A 23520-nucleotide genomic window follows, 5' to 3' on the forward strand; every position below is an offset into this window, starting at 1 on the left:
ACTCAGTCTATTGTTACTAACCCGACAAATACTTCATCTTCAATAAATGATTTGCTCGCAGAGGCCGAGGAAAGAAAAACCCGGTCAAAGAACATTATTTTATTTAATGTTCCCGAAAGTATTTCAGAATCAACAACAACAATTATTAAAATGGACAGCGATAAAGTAGTTTCAGCGATTAGTGATATAAATAATGAATTAATACCGAGTGTGGTTAAGTCGTACAGACTTGGTGTAAAAAAGTCCAACAAAATTAGACCGATTAAGGTCGAATTCAATGACTCTGTCTCGGCTCGTGAGGTTTTGACCAGGAACGCAAAACTGAAAAACGGTATAAAGGCCAGTAACGACCAAACACCATTGCAGAGGACTCAACTTCTAGATTTACGCCAACAACTCGAGACGAGGAAGAACAACGGTGAAACCAATATAACTATCAAATATGTGAACTCTGTACCTAAAATTATTGAATGTGCGCCAAAAAACTGAAACAACAAAAAATAAAATGCTACTACCATAATGTGAGAGGGATCCGCACTAAACTTCCCATGTTGCTGACTTCGGCGGCAACTATCAGCAGTGATATCTTCATTTTAACCGAAACATGGCTCGACTCAGGAATCAATTCCGCCGAATTAGGCTTCCCTAATTTCAACATCTACCGTATGGATAGGAATTCTAAAACAAGTGCCAAAACGAGAGGAGGTGGTGTAGCCATTGCTATCTCAAAAATTCTCAGTTCTTCAAAAATATCCACAAAAAACACATCCATCGAGCAACTATTTGTCAATGTGAACACTTCTAGAGGTAAAATAATAGTGGGATGTGCATACTTACCTCCGAATTCTGATGTCCAAAGCTACAGCAATCACTGCGACGAGGTTGAATCAATTTGTGCTAAATATCCTAATACTAAACTACTTCTAGTTGGTGATTACAATCTGCCACATTATGATTGGTGTAATATGAATTCTGTCAATTCTTGTTCTAATGTTAATATTCGTGTTATTAGAGATATGGCACTGTTCTTAGGTCTAACACAGTGTAATAATGTTCTTAATATAGGAGGTCGTACGTTGGATTTGGCACTGTCAAATGTGTCTGACATCTGTGTTGTGAGAAGTACCGAAATTCTATTACCTGTCGATGTTTACCATCCACCACTAGAAATATGCATGTCCAATCTTAAACCAATTCCTATCGTAAAAAAGGTAGTAGAAACTCGAAATTTCAAAAAAGCTGACTATGTTAAAATTTCAAATTTCCTTAAACAGACTGACTGGTCATTCTTTGATAGCGACGATGATATTAATGTACACCTTAAAAAATTTTACTTCATCGTTAATTCTGCAATTGAACAATTTGTTCCTTTAACGACTTACAGAGAAACTCTATACCCAAAATGGTTCTCAAAAGACCTGATAGACTTAATTTACCTCAAAAAATTATCTCATAAGAGATTCAAACAAAGTCGCCTGGCCATCGATTATACTGCGTTTCAAAAATTGAGGGCAGAGTGCAATAAGCTCTCCGCAAAATGTTACAAAAATTACATTAGTGATGTCGAAGGCTCTATCATGGACGACTCAAATTTCTTTTGGAAATATGTTAAATCCCAAAAAGAAAATGGTACTTACATACCTAGTAGTGTGTCATTCGATTCTAAATTATCCCAAAATCTTCAGGAAACTGTTAATCTTTTTGCTGATTTTTTTAGCGGCGTTTACATTAATGCAAGTGAAGACAGCAATATTTCGTGCTTTGATTTGGTTGAAACTCTTGATATATCTGACTGTAATGTAACCATAGACGATATTATATCTAAGCTGAAGAGTCTTGATTCCCGAAAATCCGCAGGACCTGATAATGTTCCGCCCAGGTTTTTAGTAAATTGTATGCATACATTGTCATATCCTATTCATAAGTTATTTACAAAGTCACTCTCATCAGGTGTATTCCCGGACCTTTGGAAGTTTAGTCTTTTAACGCCCATTTTCAAAAAAGGTAATAAGAGCGAAGTAACAAATTATAGGCCAATATGTATAATGTCTACTTTACCCAAACTTTTTGAAAGCCTAGTACTAGATAAGTTGATATCCCGAATCAATCGAACCATCTCTCCCCTTCAACATGGATTCATTAAAGGTAGATCTACTCTTACCAATTTGATATTGTACACGAATGATATTGTTAATGCCCTTAATGCATCACATCAAACTGATTCCATATATACTGACTTCAGTAAGGCATTTGATAAAGTAAACCACAAAATATTATTACGTAAACTAAAATTGTTGGGAATAAGAGGGAGCATGTTGGAATGGTTTAAGAGTTATCTATTAGGAAGGTACTTAGCAGTCAAGATAGATTCGTTTACTTCTTATACATTTGCTGCCTCGAGCGGAGTACCACAGGGATCTCACTTGGGCCCAATATTATTTTGTTTGTTTATCAATGATATTGTTAATATTTTTACTAATGTTAAAGTCCTGTTATTTGCCGACGATCTGAAGATATACAGAATAATCAAAGACGATGACGATCGCGCAATTTTGCAGTTGAACCTTAATAAACTATGTGCGTGGTGTTCTGTCAATGATTTGCAACTAAATTTAGGTAAATGCCAGATTATCAGTTTTTACAAAGGCAAAAATCCACTTAATTTTTCCTATTTTATGAATGGTGCTAATCTTCTTCGTGTATCACAGATTCGTGATCTTGGTGTTATATTCCACGAGAGTCTACAGTTTAACGAACACATCGATGAAATAACAAGCGATGCGATGAGAATACTAGGTTTTATTTTGAGAATGGGAGCAAATTTTAAAAGTATGTCAACATTAAAACATCTGTATTGCTCGTTAGTACGAAGCAAATTAGAATACAATTCCACCGTATGGTCACCGTACTACAAGGTCCATTCTCAATCATTAGAAAAAGTACAAAATAAATTCCTTCGGTACATTAATTTTAAAATGAAAATTCCAATCGAATTTATAAATTACAATAACTTGCTTGCTGAAACTAAACTTCTTAAATTATCTGATAGAAGAGTGTTAATTGATTTGCTATTTTTATTCAAAATTATTAAATCTTTAATTGACAGCCCTAATTTGTTGGAACTTATTTGCATTAATGTTCCTGCTAGGCAAACTCGCAGTAAAGATACTTTTAAATTTAACAAGAACCTCAACACTAATTATTCTATTTTTTCACCAATTCCTAGAATTCACAACCTTGCGAATAAATACTGTGAACTTATAGATATGTTTGGTTTTGACAATTTTGTGAGCTTTAAAAGGCAACTTATTTCGATTCTATCGGCTAATAATTAACTTTTATAGCTTTAATAATTTTATTACATCTTCTCCCATTCGTAACCTTTCAAGTAAATTATATCCATATTTGTTTGTTTTTTATTTGCTCTACTATACACTTATAATTGTATGCATATACCTACTAACTACTTTTTATACATAACACTATGTTCCATCTCAGATCTTATTATTTCTTATTCATGTCGATATTGCTAAATTCTATTAGTTTTTGCTTTTTACAGGTGCAACTCTTAATTTCGTTTTGAATTTGTGTCATTAGTATTGTAGTAAATTGCAACTAATGTGTGAAGAATTCAGGCAAGTTATAAATTATTATTTTTCGGAATAACTTATTGAGTAAAACCTCAAATTATAATATTTAAATACTGAAGACAATATTAGTGATTTTTTCAAACGAAAATCTGAAACAGAAAAATCAGAAAAGGAAACGGTCACATCTGGGACTCGAACCCAGGACCCTTGTCTTTCCGGGACAATGCTCTACCAACTGCGCTAATGGGACCCTATCCTACTCGGTCACTTTTAACTGTATCATACTTCGAATAAGAACTACCAACGTTGTCTTCATTTTTTCACCGCACATTTTTTATTGGCAACTATCTTTATGTATGATCGCAAGATTCAACCCGAACTAAATGCAATCCTAGACAGCGTCTTATAGATAAACCTATCTTATTGTTTTTATTTTTAATGTGCGACATCTTTCTGATCGACATCTTTCTGATCTTTCGACATTTTTCTGTTTCAGATTTTCGTTTGAAAAAATCACTAATATTGTCTTCAGTATTTAAATATTATAATTTGAGGTTTTACTCAATAAGTTATTCCGAAAAATAATAATTCATTTTCTAAACTTGCAGAAAAAGTCAATAGATGTCGCACATTAAAAATAAAAACAATAAGATAGGTTTATCTATAAGACGCTGTCTAGGATTGCATTTAGTTCGGGTTGAATCTTGCGATCATACATAAAGATAGTTGCCAATAAAAAATGTGCGGTGAAAAAATGAAGACAACGTTGGTAGTTCTTATTCGAAGTATGATACAGTTAAAAAGTGACCGAATAGGATAGGGTCCCATTAGCGCAGTTGGTAGAGCATTGTCCCGGAAAGACAAGGGTCCTGGGTTCGAGTCCCAGATGTGACCGTTTCCTTTTCTGATTTTTCTGTTTCAGATTTTCGTTTGAAAAAATCACTAATATTGTCTTCAGTATTTAAAAGTTATAAATTACCTGTCCATAATGTAATATTGTTTTACCAGAAAATTATTCTTTCTTTGAAATGTATTTTTATTTTATTTAAATTTCTAAGGGTTAATCTTTACAAGTGAAGACAGATTTCGTGATTTTTCACGGGTTCTTTAACCCTTTATAGGTCATAAGCTGAAAACGGATAGTTTTAAGACCAGCAACATTAAGGTCTATATTTCTTTATGTTTACAAGTTATAATCGCTCTTATGGGTTGTAATCATTCTGAGGTAACGCACAGAGGTCTTGAATCGAACCAACCGCCCGAAGTCCGCACATGTTGAGTAAATTTACGAAAATCGCGTCCTGGTCAGCTTCTCTATAAAATTATCAAAGCAGTTATTCTCCTGTAACGCAAATAAATAAAGGTACATTTTTCCTTACCAACCTGTCTTTTTTAAATGAAAACAAAAATTTTAAATCAATTTTTTTTTACCTAAATGGACTCCGGTCAGAAAAATGACCGCTGGAAAATTGAAAATTAAAAAAAAGCAAAAAAAAAATGTTTTTTCTGTTCATCAAAATGAATATAGAAAACATAAATAAAACAATTAAAGGCGTATCGTTAAAAAAAGTTGTCCTATAAAGGGAATACCTAACTAGATTTCCTAACATAATATCCTGAAATTTTTTTACGGATTTTTGCGCTAATGTGATAATATTGTTCAACAATACGATACGATGTAATATATCTATGTAAAAAAAACTAAAGACATTGATAACCACAGGGTAGAGCGAGACAGATATGTGTAGTATAAAAGTCCGTGTATTAGTTTGATCTCCCTCTCACATCCCAGCTAGCAACTAGGAAGCACCGTAATCTCTGTACTCGGTTACCAATAAACTAAGAATTAAATCCAGGAGTGTCATTGTAATAACGCCAGAACCATGGTACAGCCTACAACCCACACCATAACACATAATGGGCACAGGTGTAAAAGGTTGAATCCCTGACGACGCACAGTGGGCTGAAAATCGCCTTTCATAGACATAGAGACTTGAATTTTCAAGGGTATTTTTTTTTTGGCTAGAAATGGATTCTGCTGATCATTACTATGCTATAAAATTTTTCATGAAGCAATTGCGTGTACAAATGAAGGAGTCATAATTTTTTTAAGAAAAATTTGTATGGCACTGACATTAAAAATGCACAGTGTTTTGGCTTGCAGTGTAAATAAAATAATGTAAACTAGACAAAGCATACTCATATGTAAAGCATTAAAATGAATCATCAACATAAAAAAGTTTTTTTTTTCAACTTGAGGATTTAAAAAAAAAAATCGCAAGTTGCGCCACAATACGAAGTATGTCAAAAAATACAATTAAATAGTAGTATATCTGTGTGTAAGGATAGAGTGGCCAACCTTATGATTCCAGAGATAGCCTCATTTTTAATGTCAGTGCCATACAAATTTTTCTTTAAAAAATGATAACTCCTTCATTTGAACACGCAATTGCTTCGTACGAAATTTTATAGCATAGTAATGATCAGCAGAATCCATTTCTAGCCAAAAAATACCCTTGAAAATTCAAGTCTCTATGTCTATGAAAGGCGATTTTCAGCCCACTGTGCGACGTACAACTTTTAACAGCTGATAATAAATCTACATCAATAACATCACTCATTAAATTAATTTAGGTTATGATTTTTTTTAGTGGGCTCTTTATGCTACAACCCTCTCAACAATAATTAATTCTCCACTTAATATTGTCGATAAAATTAATATCGAGCAAGTAATTTGCGATATTTTGCCAACACATTAAATTATACTTGTTTTTTGGTTGCATGTTTTTCACTGAAGTTTTTGCTGATCATTACTATGCTATAAAATTTCGTACGAAGCAATTGCGTGTTCAAATGAAGGAGTTGTCATTTTTTAAAGAAAAATTTGTATGGCACTGACATTAAAAATGAGACAACCTGCACCGCCCCTATTGAATTAAATTAGAATCATAATATAAATATAAGTTGTAAGTGGACGGATTTTATTTAGTTTTTTTTTTAATGACATAATTTTGCACTGCCAATTAGAGTATGAAGGTGAGAATGTGGAGGAAGAGGGAGGAGGTGGGAAAGGTGAACTAGTTAGTAAACTAAACAGCAATAAACGATACATTTATACTACACTCCTCACAGAATAGGCATAGCGTATTAAGCTTCACAAATTCTACCATATATGGCTATTAAACTAAACAGCAATAAACGATATATTTATACTAGACTTCTACTAGGGTGAACGCTCCTATAGTCAGCCTGTGCCTATTGTCAGCCTCTTTCATAATTTCGTGAAATAATAAGAAAAATGTGCACTCTATCACCATCTATGAGAATGTTCACGCACTAGTAACTAATGAACCAAACATGGTTTCAAAATGGCGGCTCTAACTTATTTTCTGTCCCTATATTCGACCGTTGCTTTCAAACAAGTGAAGACCTGTCAGACATTCTCCCGCGCGCCATAATAAATTTGCAGTTGACCACGGTTTCAAAGTAAGTTTAAAAACCCTGAATTTTACTAATATTGTTGAGTTAAGTGTTATTTTATGTTTCTGTGATTATTTTGCCTTGTTTTCAAGCATTCAAATTATGTTTATGATGTTTGATTTTTGCAATGTTGTGGTGGTTGACTTTAGGAACAAATTTTGTTAGAGCATCCTAAAGTCAGCCGGGGGGGCTGTCCTTAGGCCATGTGTAGGTTATTTCAAATATGGAATCTAAGTGTGCAGTAGTGTTCTCTATCTTTACAATGTGATCTTACATACACAAATAAATGCATTAAAATATAAACACCAAAGGTCAGCCGCCTCATTTTGTTTTGGGGTAGACGTGGCTGACTTTAGGAACTTAATGATCCAAATGTCAGCCATCAACGTGCTAATACACTTTATGGCATGGTGAATGATTTAATGTTGTATTTGAATTCTAGGTAGGTATTCATAAAAACGAAATTCAACATGCCGAAAGAGAAGATCGTCAAACCAAAGGGATATAAAAAACCCCTTCTACAATACGACCGAAGCAAAATTGAAGATGCTCTCCGAGCAATAAGGGGAGATCAAATTAGCATCAGAGAAGCCTGCAGAAAATATGGAGTTCCCAGGGGAACTCTACAAGATCGTCTCCACGGCAGAGTTCCTGATAAAACAAATATGGGTAGAGATACCACATTAACTAAAGAGGAAGAAGAGTCTTTGGTGCAATGGTTACCCGAATTGGCCAAATGTGGATTTTCAAGAAAGAAGGATGATCTTTTAAACACAGTTCAAAAAATTATGAAGGATGACAAACGCCCAAACCCCTTCACAAATGATAGACCGGGAAGAAAATGGTACGACCTATTTATTAAGAGACATCCAATCTTGAATGAGCGTGTCCCGGAAGGTATAAGTAAGGGTAGAGCGGTTGTTACTGAAGAGTACATACGCAAATGGTTTAATGATCTCAAAAAGTATTTAAGTGACATCAATGCTATAAATCTTTTGGAAGACCCGAGAAGAATACTTAATGGCGATGAAACCAGTTTTAGTGTTTGCCCTAAAACTGGAAAAGTTATCGCACCAAAAGGCTGGAAAAATGTATACGAAATTCAAGCCGGGAATGAAAAAGAAACTATAACGGTATTGTTAGTTTTCACAGCTGCAGGTGCCACCTTACAACCGATGGTCGTCTTTCCATATGTTCGACCACCGCGAGATGTAATACAAAGTATGCCCGATGAGTGGTTTCTTGGTCGTTCGGAGACTGGTTGGATGAGGAGTGAAATATTCTTTGAATACGTAGCCAATGCAGTGAATTCTTGGTTGGAGAAAAACTCTGTTCCAAAACCAGTACTCTTGTTAGTAGATGGGCATAAATCCCACCTTACTCTTGAGCTGAGCAAATTCTGCAATGATAATCAAATAATTCTCTATTCATTACCCCCAAACACGACTCACTTGATGCAACCAGCTGACGTCAGCGTTTTCCGGCCTCTTAAAGTCGAATGGCGAAAAACTATTAGAGAATGGCAAGGGAATTCGGAAAATTATAATTCAGTCTTGTCTAGAGTACCTTTTGTCCATTACTAAACAAAGTGCTACAAAAAGATATGACAGATATTATTAAGAATGGGTTTAGAAAATGTGGGCTGTTCCCTTTTAACCCGGATGCCGTTGACTACACTAAGTGTATTCAAAATACATTAGAGCGTGCGGAAAATACCAACAGAATTGAACAATTAACCACTCCAAAAGATGCGGTTACTTTTAACAGACAAGAAATAATAACAGCACAAAACGTCATCAAAAGCATAAAAAACAATTAGAGGATGAGAACATAGATGCACTCCGTGTTATCGAAATTATCGAAGCTTCTTTTACTGAAGCAGACAATCGTGTTGTCACTATTGGAAACTACGTTTTAAATTCCAAAGGTGTTCTGGAACCAGATGCTGACCCTCAACCCTCAACTTCAGGCTATGAAGCAAATGAATTACAAATTAGTGATTGCATAGTAAATTGCGACCAAGAAGATGCTCAAAATAATTTATTTTTGTCTATTCCTGATGATGATTTTGAATCACTGGACATGACAAATCATTCCAATTTCTCTCTCCACTCAAGCCCTACCTCAATTATTACTAAGTCTGTAAATACACCACCGCCGGTGCCTGCAACAACACCTTTGTCGTGCGTAACCAACAAAATTAAAAGCGGAATATCTCCCTCCTTCAGCAATCACTTGTTCACTCCAAAATGTTTGCAATTTGGAAAAAGAAAATTGAAACCAGGAGAACCGATGCCGATGGCAATTTCGTCTGATGCTTGGAAGAATTACATGGCCAAAAAGAAGATATAAAACAGGCACTAGTAAAAAAGAGGATTGAAAGGCAAGAAGCAATAAAAAAAAGAAAAGAAGAACAGGCTACAAAAATAGAAGAGCGAACGAAAAGAAGGGAAGAACAAATGAAACGAAAAGCAAACACTGACAAATACAAGAACCTAGGACGAAAGACTGGAGAAACCAATAAGAAATTAAATGTAACATCTACTCAATCTAAAATTTCAAGCACTGGATGTGAAGAAGAATTACACAGTGATGTAGTAGATGATGATCTGAAAAAATCTAAAATTTCATGCACTGGATGTGAAGAAGAATTAATCAGTGATGTAGAAGACGATGATCTGAAAAATGTTGGTTGTGACATCTGTCCAAGATGGTATCACCTCAAGTGTACCCAAAAACACCTTATGCGGAAGTTGCTTCTAAACAATTTACTTGCCATATTTGTCTGCTTACTATGTAGATATAAATAAAATTGCTACTATTGAATACCTATTTTTTTAATTTCACGTCATATGTAATAATTTAAAACCCTCAGCCGTCGACTAGGCTGACTTTAGGAACTCGAAAGGCTGGAGATAGGCACATGGTGGCTGACTTTGGGTGATTTTGGCATTTAAGTTTTGAAAGGCCTTTAAATCATTTTCATTGAAACAAATACATTTCCAATTATGATAAGTGAATAGTCTGTTCTTTGAACTATAATAAGGTGTAATTGTTAGAAACTTAAACGCTATTTACTACTTTTTAAACTGTAATAAATCAAGTAAAAATCTTAAGAGGCTGACCTTTGGGACATTCACCCTATAATCCTCACAGAATAGGCACAGCGTATTATTGTAATATGTGATTTTTAAATACTTTCAGCTTCACAAATTCTACAATAAATAGCTAGTAAACTAAACAGCAATAAACGATATATTTATACTAGACTTCTACTACACTCTTCACAGAATTTCCCTACAAGCCAGTAACAAAGCAAATTGAATAAAACCGGAATAATTTTGTATGAACCGATTCATACGGTTCTGGCATTAATTTTGACGATTTTCGCGTGATCATGAGTGGAAAAAAATTCCGTCGTCGATTTTTAATTATTAGTCCGGTAGCTACCTACCTCTACCTGAAAATCAACTTATAGAATAGCTCGCGGCTTTATGCGTTGTGAATAATAATTCATTATGGTACCTATACAACAGTTCAAGGTCTCTTCAACCAGATATTATCATATTTTTATGTCTAATGCCTAATGCATCGTAAAATGTTTTGCATGCTTCACCCAAGATATACAGGGTGTCCTGTAAGCTATGGATCAAACGAAGTGGGGTAGTAGGGGAGGTTATTTGCAATCAAAATGACCTTATATGTTATGGTCCAATTCTTAACGCTTGAAGCTTAATGCCAATCACTATTTTGATTAATCTTTATAACGAATTGGTGTACATTATGAATACCAAAAAATATGCTTTAGATAAATTGAAGGTTTTCCTATCGTTTCGCTTGAGTAGTATACAAATAAATAAATAAAATACTCAAAAAATACAAATGTAAACTACTTAAAAAAAATTATTTTCAATAATTTTTTATTTTTTTATTTATTCCTAAATAAATTAGTATTACAAAGATATAGTACATTGTCCTCCACGCTAGGAGTACACCTGTGTTGTGGAGGACTTTTTCAATTGTAAAGTTATATAATAGTAAACAATACAGTGGAGATTAGTTACACAGAGAAAAAATACAAATTAAAATATAATATCGATTTTTACATAGTTTTAACAAAAGAAAATGCGAAATATAACAAAATTAAATATTTAAAATGATTGTAGCCAGTTCCATGTGAGTTTTTTGTATTCTGTAAGATTAGATGTTTTATATTGTATTGGAAGTGAATTGTCTAGTTTTATAGCCTGGAATCTGTAGTGTTTTTGTCCAAAGGATGTGTTGGTTTTTGGTATTAGTAGTTGGTGTGCATGTCTTGTTCTAGTATTGCGAGGAATTCGTGAAGTTTTAAATGTGTTTAGGTTCTTGTAAAGGAAAGTAAGTATTTGTTTTGAATATAATTTTCGAATCTTCATCACTGAGAATTGAATGAACGCACAAAGGAAACAACTTTTCACGTGATTAACTTTTTTGCTTTCTTATAAAATTATTTACAAAATAAATAAAAAACAGTTTTGTGCTTGAAATCGAACGTTTCTAGACCCCGTTTGTCAAGCGATTTTAATGCCTATTACCTACAATATAAGGTATACCAAGAATATACACATTTTTGGCTAGTAGCTCCCTCTTAATTATTACTAGACATTCTGGCTATAGTAGGATTCTATGTCCCGGATAATTTTACGCGATGCCGCCAACACAGGTTTCTGATTTTTTGTGTAGAACTTACTTACCAATGCCGATGCCCCTAGGAAGGCTCACTAGGTTAAGGCCGAGTGTAGACCTGTCAAAATCAACTATTTTCGACACACAAGAACTCTGTTGTTCATTTCCAAAACAATATTTTTTCTAACTAGAATTTATTTTAAAAACGTTTGCCTGAAAACAGTAAGATGGCGGTAATGTAAGTCTTCGTTATCATCGTTATAAAAGTTATGAATTTCAGTTACCAGATGGCACTATTTTTTTGTATTATTTATTTAATTAGTTTATACTACGTTAGAATATAAACGAATATATACAAGGTAACATTTAATTTAATTGTATGTATTTCAATATTTTTACAGAAAGCCTGACATTTCATTTTATATTATTATTATAACTATTTTAGATGGGGAAGAGGAAGGTGGGGAAGTACCTGGCTATTTAGATCTAGTCACTAAACACGGCTAAAGCCATTTGGAGAAACGTTTCAATTCTGAATGGTGGTCTTACACCAAGGCGATACTGGGAGTGTCTTCCACTCTGGAACGTGCCGCATATATAGTATTTATTATTTTAATTAAACAATTGTGAAATAACACAAATCAATCAAATAAAATTTATTTGCGTACACTGGGTTCGAACCCGCGACCTTCGGAATGGGAGTCCAAAGCCTTACTACCGGACTACGCCGCACAGTGGGCTGAAAATCGCCTTTCATAGACATAGAGACTTGAATTTTCAAGAGTATTTTTTTTGGCTAGAAATGGATTTTGCTGATCATTAATATGCTATAAAATTTCGTACGAACCCATTGCGTGTACAAATGAAGGAGTTATCATTTTTTTAAGAAAAATTTGTATGGCACTGACATTAAAAATGAGGCTATCTCTGTAATCATAAGGTTGGCCATTCCATCCTTACACACAGATATACTACTATTTATTTGTATTTTTTTGACATACTTCGTATTGTGGCGCAACTTGTGATTTTTTTTTTTTAAATCCTCAAAGTGAAAAAAACACTTTTGAATGTTGATGATTCATTTTAAGGCTTAAATGCTTTACATATGAGTATGCTTTGTCTAGTTTACAATATTTTATTTACACTGCAAGCCTAAAAGCATTTAAGCATTAAAATGAATCATCAACATTCAAAAGTGTTTTTTTCAACTTTGAGGATTTAAAAAAAAAAATCACAAGTTGCGCCACAATACGAAGTATGTCAAAAAAATACAAATACCATGTTTGTATTAACATAAAAAAGATAGTGCTATGTATTTGTCTTTGAGAAAGGAATGAAGCAACCGCAAACAACGCATAACGCTTGCGGTTGCTTCGTTCCTTTCGTTTCAATGTGTTTATAAATTAATACTGTCACTTTTTCATACAATATTTTACATGAACATTTTATTTTGCCAAAATAATAAAAACAAACATGATTTATTTATTTATTAGATGTTCCCTCTTTTGTGAGAACCATTCACTTGTAAAAATTCAGTTAATTCATAAATAGGTACAAACAATTACAAAAATATAATCAGACAAATCATACATTTGCATACAAACAAATATATATATATTTATATATGATACGATGGCAAACATTTTATCTTATTTAAATTAAATAAATATCTATTCATTGTCAGGATATATTCTTATTACTTCTACTCCACTTTCAGAATAAATTATAATGTCACAGAAGTCCTTTCTTGTAATGAATAATTGTCCTTGAACTTGAAATGAATAATTATGTGACTTCTTCAACACAAGTATTCCATTCTGCACGGCAACGAAGATATTATCTTCCAGAGCTGCGTCAAAAATAGTTTTGTCTCCGATTGAGGGCAGGCATTTTACTTCCACTATACCCATTACTATACCATTTTCTCCAACCAATCCATCTGGACTTGCCCCCAAGTATGGCCATTCCTTTCTCACAAAAATACCACATGGCGACACTTTTACCTTGTATCTTTCCTCGTACAAGTCAATCGCAGTCTTTTCTTTGATTCTGCCATAATAATAAAATACACAGATTTAGGAAATGAGTTCAAAAGAATTTGACATTCTCAGACTATAAAAATATTACCATTTGTAATTTCGGCTACTGGCATTATACCTAGCTCTCTTATAAAAAATTTAGGCCTATTAGATCTATCAAAAAATTTATATATAAAAATGCAAAAGTCAGTCATTTTAAATACATGTAGGATTACAAAATATTATCATATTATTAATATTTAATTTTTAAAAATATGGTATAATATCATATAATTTAATAATAATAATATTTTAATATATTTTAATTATAATATATATTTTAATAATTATCATATAATAATAACTTAATAATTAATTAATTAATTATAATTAATTATAATTAATTTTTCGGTTTGAAAAATAAACACTAACCAAGACTCCGACCATGATAGCGCCATCTGTTGGGATATTTAAAAGAAGCTTTTAGTTCGATGTTCTACCGTATTAAAATTTTCAAATAGGCGCCACCAGACGGCCTATTTTAAAAGTAATTTAAAAATCTAAGTGTTCTTTCTTAAATTATAGTATAAAAATATTAAATTAACTTTAAAAAATGGAAAAATATAATACCAATAATTTATCGTTTAGTTTTGTTAAATAAACGTATCCAAAGTTTTATAATCTGCATTTTAAAAACAAGAACAATTAGTGTTTATGAAAAAATTAAACTACGAACCTATTTTATTTATTTTTTAGTTTTTTTTTTCGTACGTTTAAAGAAAACCCCTTCAGGTAATTTTGACGATATTCAGCCTTTAATAGTATTTTTTAAAACGCACGTATTACGGTCTGAAAAAGGTCATATTTTCGATTTGATTTTGATAATTACTAAGCCTATGTTAATTTAAAAAATGTATAAAAAAAATTTACTTGTTGAAAACACTATCATTATCGATTTGCTTAATAATATTATCATTATTTTAAATTAATAAAAAACTACACTCGGCCTTAATTGAATGCCTCAAAGGAAATGTGGATATTTTCCACATGTCGTAACGACGAATTTAAGCACGAAAACCTTTAACTGTGTGTGCCTAAGTGTAACCTTTTTTGTCCCGCATGTAACCTTATATGAATATATTTATTATGCCAATATTTTTTTTAAGTATGGTGATTAATAATAATATTTTTCCATAAAGTTTGCAGGGGTGGTACAATGCTATTTATTTCACAATTTCAGAGTAGTAAAATAGATTAAAAAAGCAAAATAAAACTACATAGAATAAAAACAGAAAGTGAGTGAAAAATTTTTAAATACAAATTATTCAAATAGTTGTTTATGGAGGATATTTGACTGTGTCCTTTCGGGCCATGAGGGCGCCGGCACGCGGTGGTGGAGAAGTTAGTGCTCTGAAAGAGTGCACTCGTCCCTCCAGGAGGAACGTTTCCGTGGCGCTGCAGTATCTCGGTAGGCGGCTTAGTTGTCGATAAGCTTTATTGTAGATGGCTTTTAGCTTACGCCATTGGGATGCAATTTAATTTACCCCCAGTTTTGACCTCACTTCCATGGTTCTATGTGTAAGCACAGCGATGTGCAGAATGCGTTGAACAGTATTCTTTTGACGTTTGTGCCGCACTAACGGTATCGCTCTTCTTTGTATCTTCATATCCTCGACACCCTTCAGGTTGTTTGTGACAAAATGTCACAAATATTTTACTGTATTACCAAATATAAAGATAAATACGTTATTTTTTATATTGATCCATAATATAAGGTTAACAATGTCTAATGCAATGCTCAGGTTTCCACGCTGCCCACTTTGGAAATCGTCTTGATTTGGTCAAACCTGTTTCTCACATTCTGCAGATTTCAACAATTGTTCCGGTATTATAAATATCTTCATGTCATTAATTATAGTTTGATAATGCACACAATATTAGGTTCATTTTTTATAAATATTATGTATGTCTTGCTTAATTTATAAATAGACTAGCTGACGTTTACCCGGTGTTGCTCGACTTCAATAAATAAAATATCCATGTATTATATGTATATAAGCCTTCTGGGAGAAATTCTCTAAATGATAGTGAAAACCCCATCAAACTCCATCGCATAGTTTAGAAGAACTAATCGCACAAACAGACAGACGCGGATAGTGACTTTGTTTAATTCTATTTAGCGATTTTTTATTATTATATATTCTTCAAAGAATGTAGGCATCTAATCATGTAAGATTATTCTCATTTCATTCCTAATTTATTTATTACCTACGTATAATATCTATATCGTGTTTTCAAATATGTGGTTTACATCAGAACCTACGTTAACTCCACAAAAAAGTAATGAAGAAATAAATTTTCATCTTTGAGGATTATTCGATTTTCTTTTAATAGATCGTTGCTTCACAACAAAGCGAAATTGCTTTCACACGTAAAAGTAAATAAATATATATGTACACAGCAGAACATTCAAAATTGTGTTGGATTTAAATTATAAATAAATATATATGCACACATCAGAACACTCAAAATTGTGTTGGATTTAAATTATAAATAGATATATATGTACACAGCAGAACCTTCAAAATTGTGTTGGATTTAAATTATAAATAAATATATGTGTACTCAGCAGAACATTCAAAATTGTGTTGGATTTAAATTATAAATAAATATATATGCACACATCAGAACACTCAAAATTGTGTTGGATTTAAATTATAAATAGATATATATGTACACAGCAGAACATTCAAAATTGTGTTGGATTTAAATTATAAATAAATATATGTGTACTCAGCAGAACATTCAAAATTGTGTTGGATTTAAATTATAAATAAATATATGTGTACTCAGCAGAACATTCAAAATTGTGTTGGATTTAAATTAAAAATAGCATAATTGATTGAGCGCAGCGATGTCCTGTTTTGACTCGACCATTTCGCATTTCATCATCATTACGCAAAGTCTACTGTTCACGGAACTACTAGTATAGAATTATTTTTACTTTCGTACTGCAATTTAATTACTACAACACTTAATACATGTACCTATCATATTGTTAATTACTTATAAATAACCACAATAATGTACTGTGCACTCTTCTTCCAACCACAAGCTAACGAACCCATGGAAGAGAAGTATTCAAATCTCACAATATGTACAAACACAATGTAAATACTATTTTATGTGAACACATCTTAATTCTTTATGATGAACCCCCCCCCCCTCTCCATCCCTTCCCATAGATGGGTGTTTAATTTCAAAGTTAAACAAATGATTGATGATTCAAATGATTTCAGCCTTATTGACATACATTTGATTTTTACAAGGTCACCCAGCAAACTTAATTATTTGTTTTTGATGGTTTTTTAATAATTCCACTACTTTTTTATTATTGCCAAGATGAATGCATGACCAATGTTTCAATAATGCACATATTTTGTCATTTATAAAATCCTATTTTGCATGTAATAAAGCAAGAGATGAAAAGCAATTAATTAATGAAGTCTTTGTACATTGACTTCTTGTTTTGTTTCAATAGCTTCTCAGCGACGCACATAGCAAGAGATAACGCGGAAGCAAAGTGGTCTGACCTCAGCTGCACAATCGTGGACGGAATGTCCAACAAACTTCTTTGTTTATAGCTTTATTATTTGCAACCGTTGTCTACTGACAACAGACAAATCGAAACACGCGAAGAATTTAAATCGATCGATCGCGTGTTTAAATTATTATTGTCTTTTTTATATTTTTTGTTGTTTGTATAATCAACATCGAATCAGAGACAACATGCTACAGTAATTTACATAATAATATAGGTACCTACGGATTGTTTGATGTTTTTGGATTGATGCTCATCTTTGTGCGTAGTAAAATGTTGTGTAGTTTGAATACTAATATTACGTGTTTATTATTATTATTTTGTTGATCGCAGACTAGCAGGCACCATTGAATGCTGATTTGACGCCCAATCTTATAAACAGGTCCATCGGATTAAGTAAAAGGGTCATCACGAGAATATAATATGACTAGAAAGTGAACGCAAGAAAGAGTCGATGACGACCCAGAAAAACGGCACGATCAAGTGAATCACACGCTTAAGTCGGGTCATGTCAAGAGTCGGTATAACAGAAGAGTATATTATATTTATTTAATTATTGAAGAAGAACATTAATAAATCTAATAGGAACATGAAACAGAACAAGAAAAAAACTGGGAATCAACCCCAGGATATCTGTCTTACCAGGACAATGCTCTTAACCACTCAGCCATTGAGACCAGATTATTTTCCGTCATCTTTATCGATCGCAATCTAAGAATTTACTAGCAATATTATCCTCAACCAATTCCCTCTTGATCTGTTTTATGTATTCACAAGATTTATTAGTATTACCTTTTTCTTAACTAACTGACTCACCATCACGCCGTTTCCACGCAGGGGTAGACAGAGAGGACGGACCGCCAAACAACTCGGTCTTGACACACACTCTTATTCATACATCGCCTCATACATTCTCTTCTATTATTCTTTGCGTCATATTACACTCCTTTCTTTGCTCATTCGAACTTCTTAAATAATTAAATATTTCATTGATGGGTTTATGTGTAGTTTTTGTCTAATACTTTAAGTAATATTACGTAAAAGCCGAAAGGCGTAATGACACAAATAAAATATGGAAGTTTGTTCGTTCCTTCCTCTATTTAGCCGCCTGCTTAAAAAGTGTGTTATATGTTATGGGGGTATTTGGGGGTAGAAGATTTTACGTTTTATTTTCTGATTACAATTGTCGTACTAAAAATATGTCATATTCATTAATAATTATTGATTTCCAATAGGTCTAAAACCGCACTCTCCGAAATGGTTCCAACTGGCTACAACGTCATTTCGATATAGAAACCGTCACTGGCTGGTAAGACGGCTGTCACCAACGTCGCGTCGCCCGGAGTAACGTCAACGACACCGAATTTCGAAAATCGAAAATGTCACATTTTAAATCGTCACAGAAAATTTATTCGTCAACACAAAAATAAAATAAAAATACCTTCACTATCGTATATTTTTTAATAATAAAAAAACAATGAGAATACCCTATTCCACAAGTAAGTAAGTACCTTGTTTTATGGACGCGGACGTTGGCCTTGCTAAACTGTGATAATATATTACTATATTGATGTATGCTTTCATTTTACATGACCATTTAAAGCAAATAAATGCATGGAGGTAGGTAGGTACTTAATTCATAAAAGTGTTGATCGTAACCTATCGGTTTTTATGGTTTTTTATAGAACTATTGAATGTAGATCTTTTCCTGGTCATTGGGTAATTCGCCATGAAAGAAAGGCCATCCACATAGTATAATGTTGATTATAATTTTGTTTATTGGGTGTTGAATTGCTAAAGTTGATAAGCATTTCCGTGTTTCAATGCTTCTGGTTTTTATTCGCAGCATTAGTAAGTAAATTACGACGGTTAATAGCTTGGTTGGCAAATGATTCTGGTTCCCACCCAGGCGTCGTGGGTTCAATTCTTCTTCTATCATTCCACTGGTGTAGAGTACCTCAAACAAGATGCTCTACAAAAATCCCATACAAAATATATTTTTCTCTTTTTTTGTTTGTATCTACAAAAAATAATAATAATTAGATGACTTGTATAGCGCCATTTTTGTGCAAAATCACCTCAAGGGCGCTGTACAAACTTATAATACATTTCTACAGTGATCTATGTTATTACTTAACTATTTATGGAGAAAATACACAGTACAATACTTACCTGGTAGGTCACTTGAGATTAACACTTAATTAACATTATCTAATTGTTTATTGGCGAAATTTAGATACAGGATTTAGGACTTAATTAAAGAATTGAATATAACTGGACTTTCTCTTAGGAATGGTATATTTAATTCAAGGGTACGACAGCTTAAAAAGGTAAGTTTTTAGTTTAGACCTGAATTCTGTTGGACTTGTTATGGATCTTAGTTCCGGAGGGAGTTTATTCCAAGCCTTCGGCCCAGATACTCTGAAAGCGCGATCACCAAACTTAGTATTTGGCTTGCGCTTAGGTTCTATCAGTCTGCCTACAGCTGATGATGTTGCTGTTCTAAGAGTTGACTGCCTCAGCCCAGTGTTTTCCGGGACGCATAGTTCAGAGATGTAGGGTGGGGCCATTTCATTGATGGATTTAAACACCATCCAGCACAGTTTGTACTGGATTCTTTCAGGGCACTTGAGCCAGTGAAGGTTACGAAGGTGTTCTGAAATGTGCGAATATTTTGAAACCCCGGTTATGAGCCGTGCTGCTGCATTAAACACTGATTGAATTTTGTCATTTTGATATTTTGGAAGTGTTATTGTTAAGTGTTATTGTGTTAATACGAATATTTTGTATCACTGCAAAAGATTTTGTATTAATACAAATATTTTGTATTACTACAAATGTTTTGAGGTGGTATACACGACTGACTGATTACTGTCTGAGAAATAAGCTTTTTATCAATATACAGAAATGTTGCACACACCACCGTGTGAAAATAACGCATGATCACGTCATTTCTGGATCCCTACTAAAAATAAAGATTATACATATGATCTTCGGGTTCTTTTGGACTCTAAACTTACCTTTGAGAAACACGTTGATCATATTGTCACCAAAGCAACAAAAAGTCTAGGTTTTGTACTGAGAACAGCAAATTCTTCAACAACACTAAGACTTACCTGGTTCTCTATAGTTCACATGCTCGTCCACACCTGGAATTCTGTTCACAGGTTTAGAATCCGCGCTACATTGTTTATGTTAACAGGTTAGAACGAGTTGAAGAGCGCTTTCTCAAATTCCTCGATTTTAAATCATTATAACATATACACAACTCTTACGATGAAATCGAGAAACGTTTTCGAATCACGAAACTACTCAACAGGAGGCTTGTCGCTGATCAGATGCTCATTTACAAAACTATTAACTTGAAAGTTGATTGCCCGGAGTTGGTAAACAAAATAAATGTCCACGCACCGCTTCGATATAGCACACAGAAAACCCCTTTCTATATTGACAAATGCTACACCAACTCCAATCCTGCAACTGGTACTACAAAAAACTTGCAAATATACTCACTGCTAGTTACTATCGTTACAGAAGTTCATTGTATCACATTTAAGGTATGAATAGCACAAAATCATAATGATTAAATTAATTGTACCTTATTTTATCTTCAAATTGCTAATTTACTTTTATTTCACTCGCGCGGCAAAATTCTCTCATCCTTTTCCTTCCCCATCCCGTCCCGACGGCAAAACCTGTCTCCCACTCTACCCTGTATAGTTAAGAACACTTATATTGTTGTATAATGCATTACATTTGTTCTACTTCAATTTATATGTATTTTTATACTTGTTACTAAGTTCGGCTTTTATAATTGTTACTTAGTTCTGCTTTTTATATTTTAGTTTACTTTCACTAAATACATAGTTGTTGATTACCAAATCAACCATCTGTGAACATTTATAATTGGTCTGTGTCTTTTCCACCCTCCGCCGTATATTATATTAATATTAAAACTGTTTATCTTCCTTTAAATAAATTATCCTACTAATCGAACGAAAAATGTAGAACTGCGTATGAAAAGGACAGCCATTCAAAGAATATATGTGTACGAATGGAAAAACTACTCGTATATGTATTTTATTTATTTTTATTTGAGACACAAACAGGAAATTTAAAGTACATTCTTGTGGTTAGTATAAAATAAATTTACATACAAATATAAATGTCCCTAGACTAATGTGTCTGCAGCAATCACATTTGCACATTCACCATCACAAGGATATCAGTATTTTTTTTATACAAAGCTTAAAATTACAAAAATTACAAGACATAATAATTTTAAAAATTATTATGTCTTAAAAATTAAGTATATAATAGAAAATATCAAACCATCAAAAATCAACAAACAAATAATATGAACGGACAGCTAAAGTATGTCCACTTCTCAGTTTAGTTTAGTGAAACCACGTACGTTTTCTCAGTACTGTGTGTTTACTATATTCAATACTGCATCGTACAAGCATCTTTTTGCGCTTATAATGATGGTAGTAGGAGTTTTTCAAACTTCAGTATTTGAATTCTTCCTACCATCATTTCAAGTTTAAATATTGTTTGAGAAATGCTGAAGGGTTCCTCTAGCAAAGAATTGAATCCACTACACCTGGGTGCGAACCCCAGACATTTGTCCACTCAGTTTTCAACCGGATACATAGTTAACCTTTTATTACATTTTGAGTACCTACCTGCATTCAATTATCATCGGTTGAGTGATGATTAATTGATGCTAATCATTGTCTCCGATGTATTAGTAAATTCACACCATTGTGTTCTCATTGCTCACAAGCTTAGAAGCAAAAACCAGGTGACTTGATTTTGCAATATAAAATCGCTTGTTAAAAACGGAATTTAATCTTCCTTGTTATGTAAATCGCATTATTTTATTGAATATGAAATTACACCAGTCCCAGGGAGAGGTCGTAAGTGACGTCATGTTTCTAGTATCTCAGTGTTTATTCTAGTATATCGTGAGAAGGAAGAGACGATGACGTGCGTAAACTACCTTTTTTAACAATTATTTTTATAAGCAATAATTATTAGCCTGAAACACTCATCCACATTGAAAAATCTCCTGATAAAAAATACATGACGCCAACGGGACTTGAACCCGTGTCCTTTCGATTTCCGGTCGACTGCTCTGACCACTGAGCTATGGCGGCTTATCTCATATCCGCGAAATAATTCAATATATACTAGTGTTTCATTCAACTATTACTACTTATTACATTTTTTCACCTGAAAACAACCAACTTTATTTTATAAGAGAAAGGCATTGTAAGTGCTAACTCTCTTACTAGATGGCGTCGAGACAAATTGTCTACATTTTTTGGGTGAAATACTAGAAGTTGTCAAATATTAATTATTATTTTTTTTTTTTGGTAAACTAATGTTTAAGACAAAAAAATTTTATGCATAGCACAAAGGGTAACAATTACTTTTATAAGCAATAATTATTAGCCTGAAACACTCATCCACATTGAAAAATCTCCTGATAAAAGATACATGACGCCAACGGGACTTGAACCCGTGTCCTTTCGATTTCCGGTCGACAGCTCTGACCACTGAGCTATGGCGGCTTATCTCTGATTCGCGAAATAATTCAATATATACTGGTGTTTCATTCAACAATTACTGCTTATTACATTTTTTCACCTGAAAACAACCAACTTTATTTACCTTTTTTTAACTCGGAATGTTCCTGAATGTCTTGGACCAAAACCACCTCAACCCAGGCCAAGACACAGAATCTTGCTGGCCTCTTATTTCTATTGTTGATGATTTGAATTGGAAATAAAGTCCCCCGCAGACCAAAATTATACTTTCATATGTATTCTAAATAGCCCAGAAATCGCCGCGGCCGGTTAAAGTCTGGCGGGTGACTTTTGTTACACTATTTGTAATATACAGGGTTTTCCAATAAGAGGTGTTATTTTGAATAGCTCGCTATTTCCTTAGATGTTACTTATGAAGCTGTCATTTTTTGACATTTGACAAGTAAAAACTACGCCAGTAATAAAAATTGAACGATACACGCTTCAACAACGCATTGAAATTATTAAAATTCACTTGAGTGAATCAAATGCAAATCATCTTGAGTGATGAGGCCCATTTCCACCTCGGTGGCTTCGTCAACAAGCACAATTGTCGCATCTGGGGCTCGGAAAAC

At 33.3% G+C, this 23520-nt stretch overlaps 1 protein-coding gene and 1 pseudogene across 5 annotated transcripts in view; both read left to right on the plus strand.

The window, feature by feature from the left end:
* gol (ring finger protein goliath) overlaps nt 1-23520 on the plus strand; it is a 210336-nt gene that overhangs the window by 61332 nt on the left and 125484 nt on the right. The window lies entirely within an intron of this gene.
* LOC149413850 (uncharacterized) lies at nt 7541-9395 on the plus strand (annotated as a pseudogene).

The sequence above is a fragment of the Hesperophylax consimilis genome, chromosome 21 (assembly GCF_061612785.1).
Source record: "Hesperophylax consimilis isolate HC1 chromosome 21, BYU_Hcon_1.0, whole genome shotgun sequence".
NCBI classification, from domain to species: Eukaryota; Metazoa; Arthropoda; class Insecta; order Trichoptera; family Limnephilidae; genus Hesperophylax; species Hesperophylax consimilis.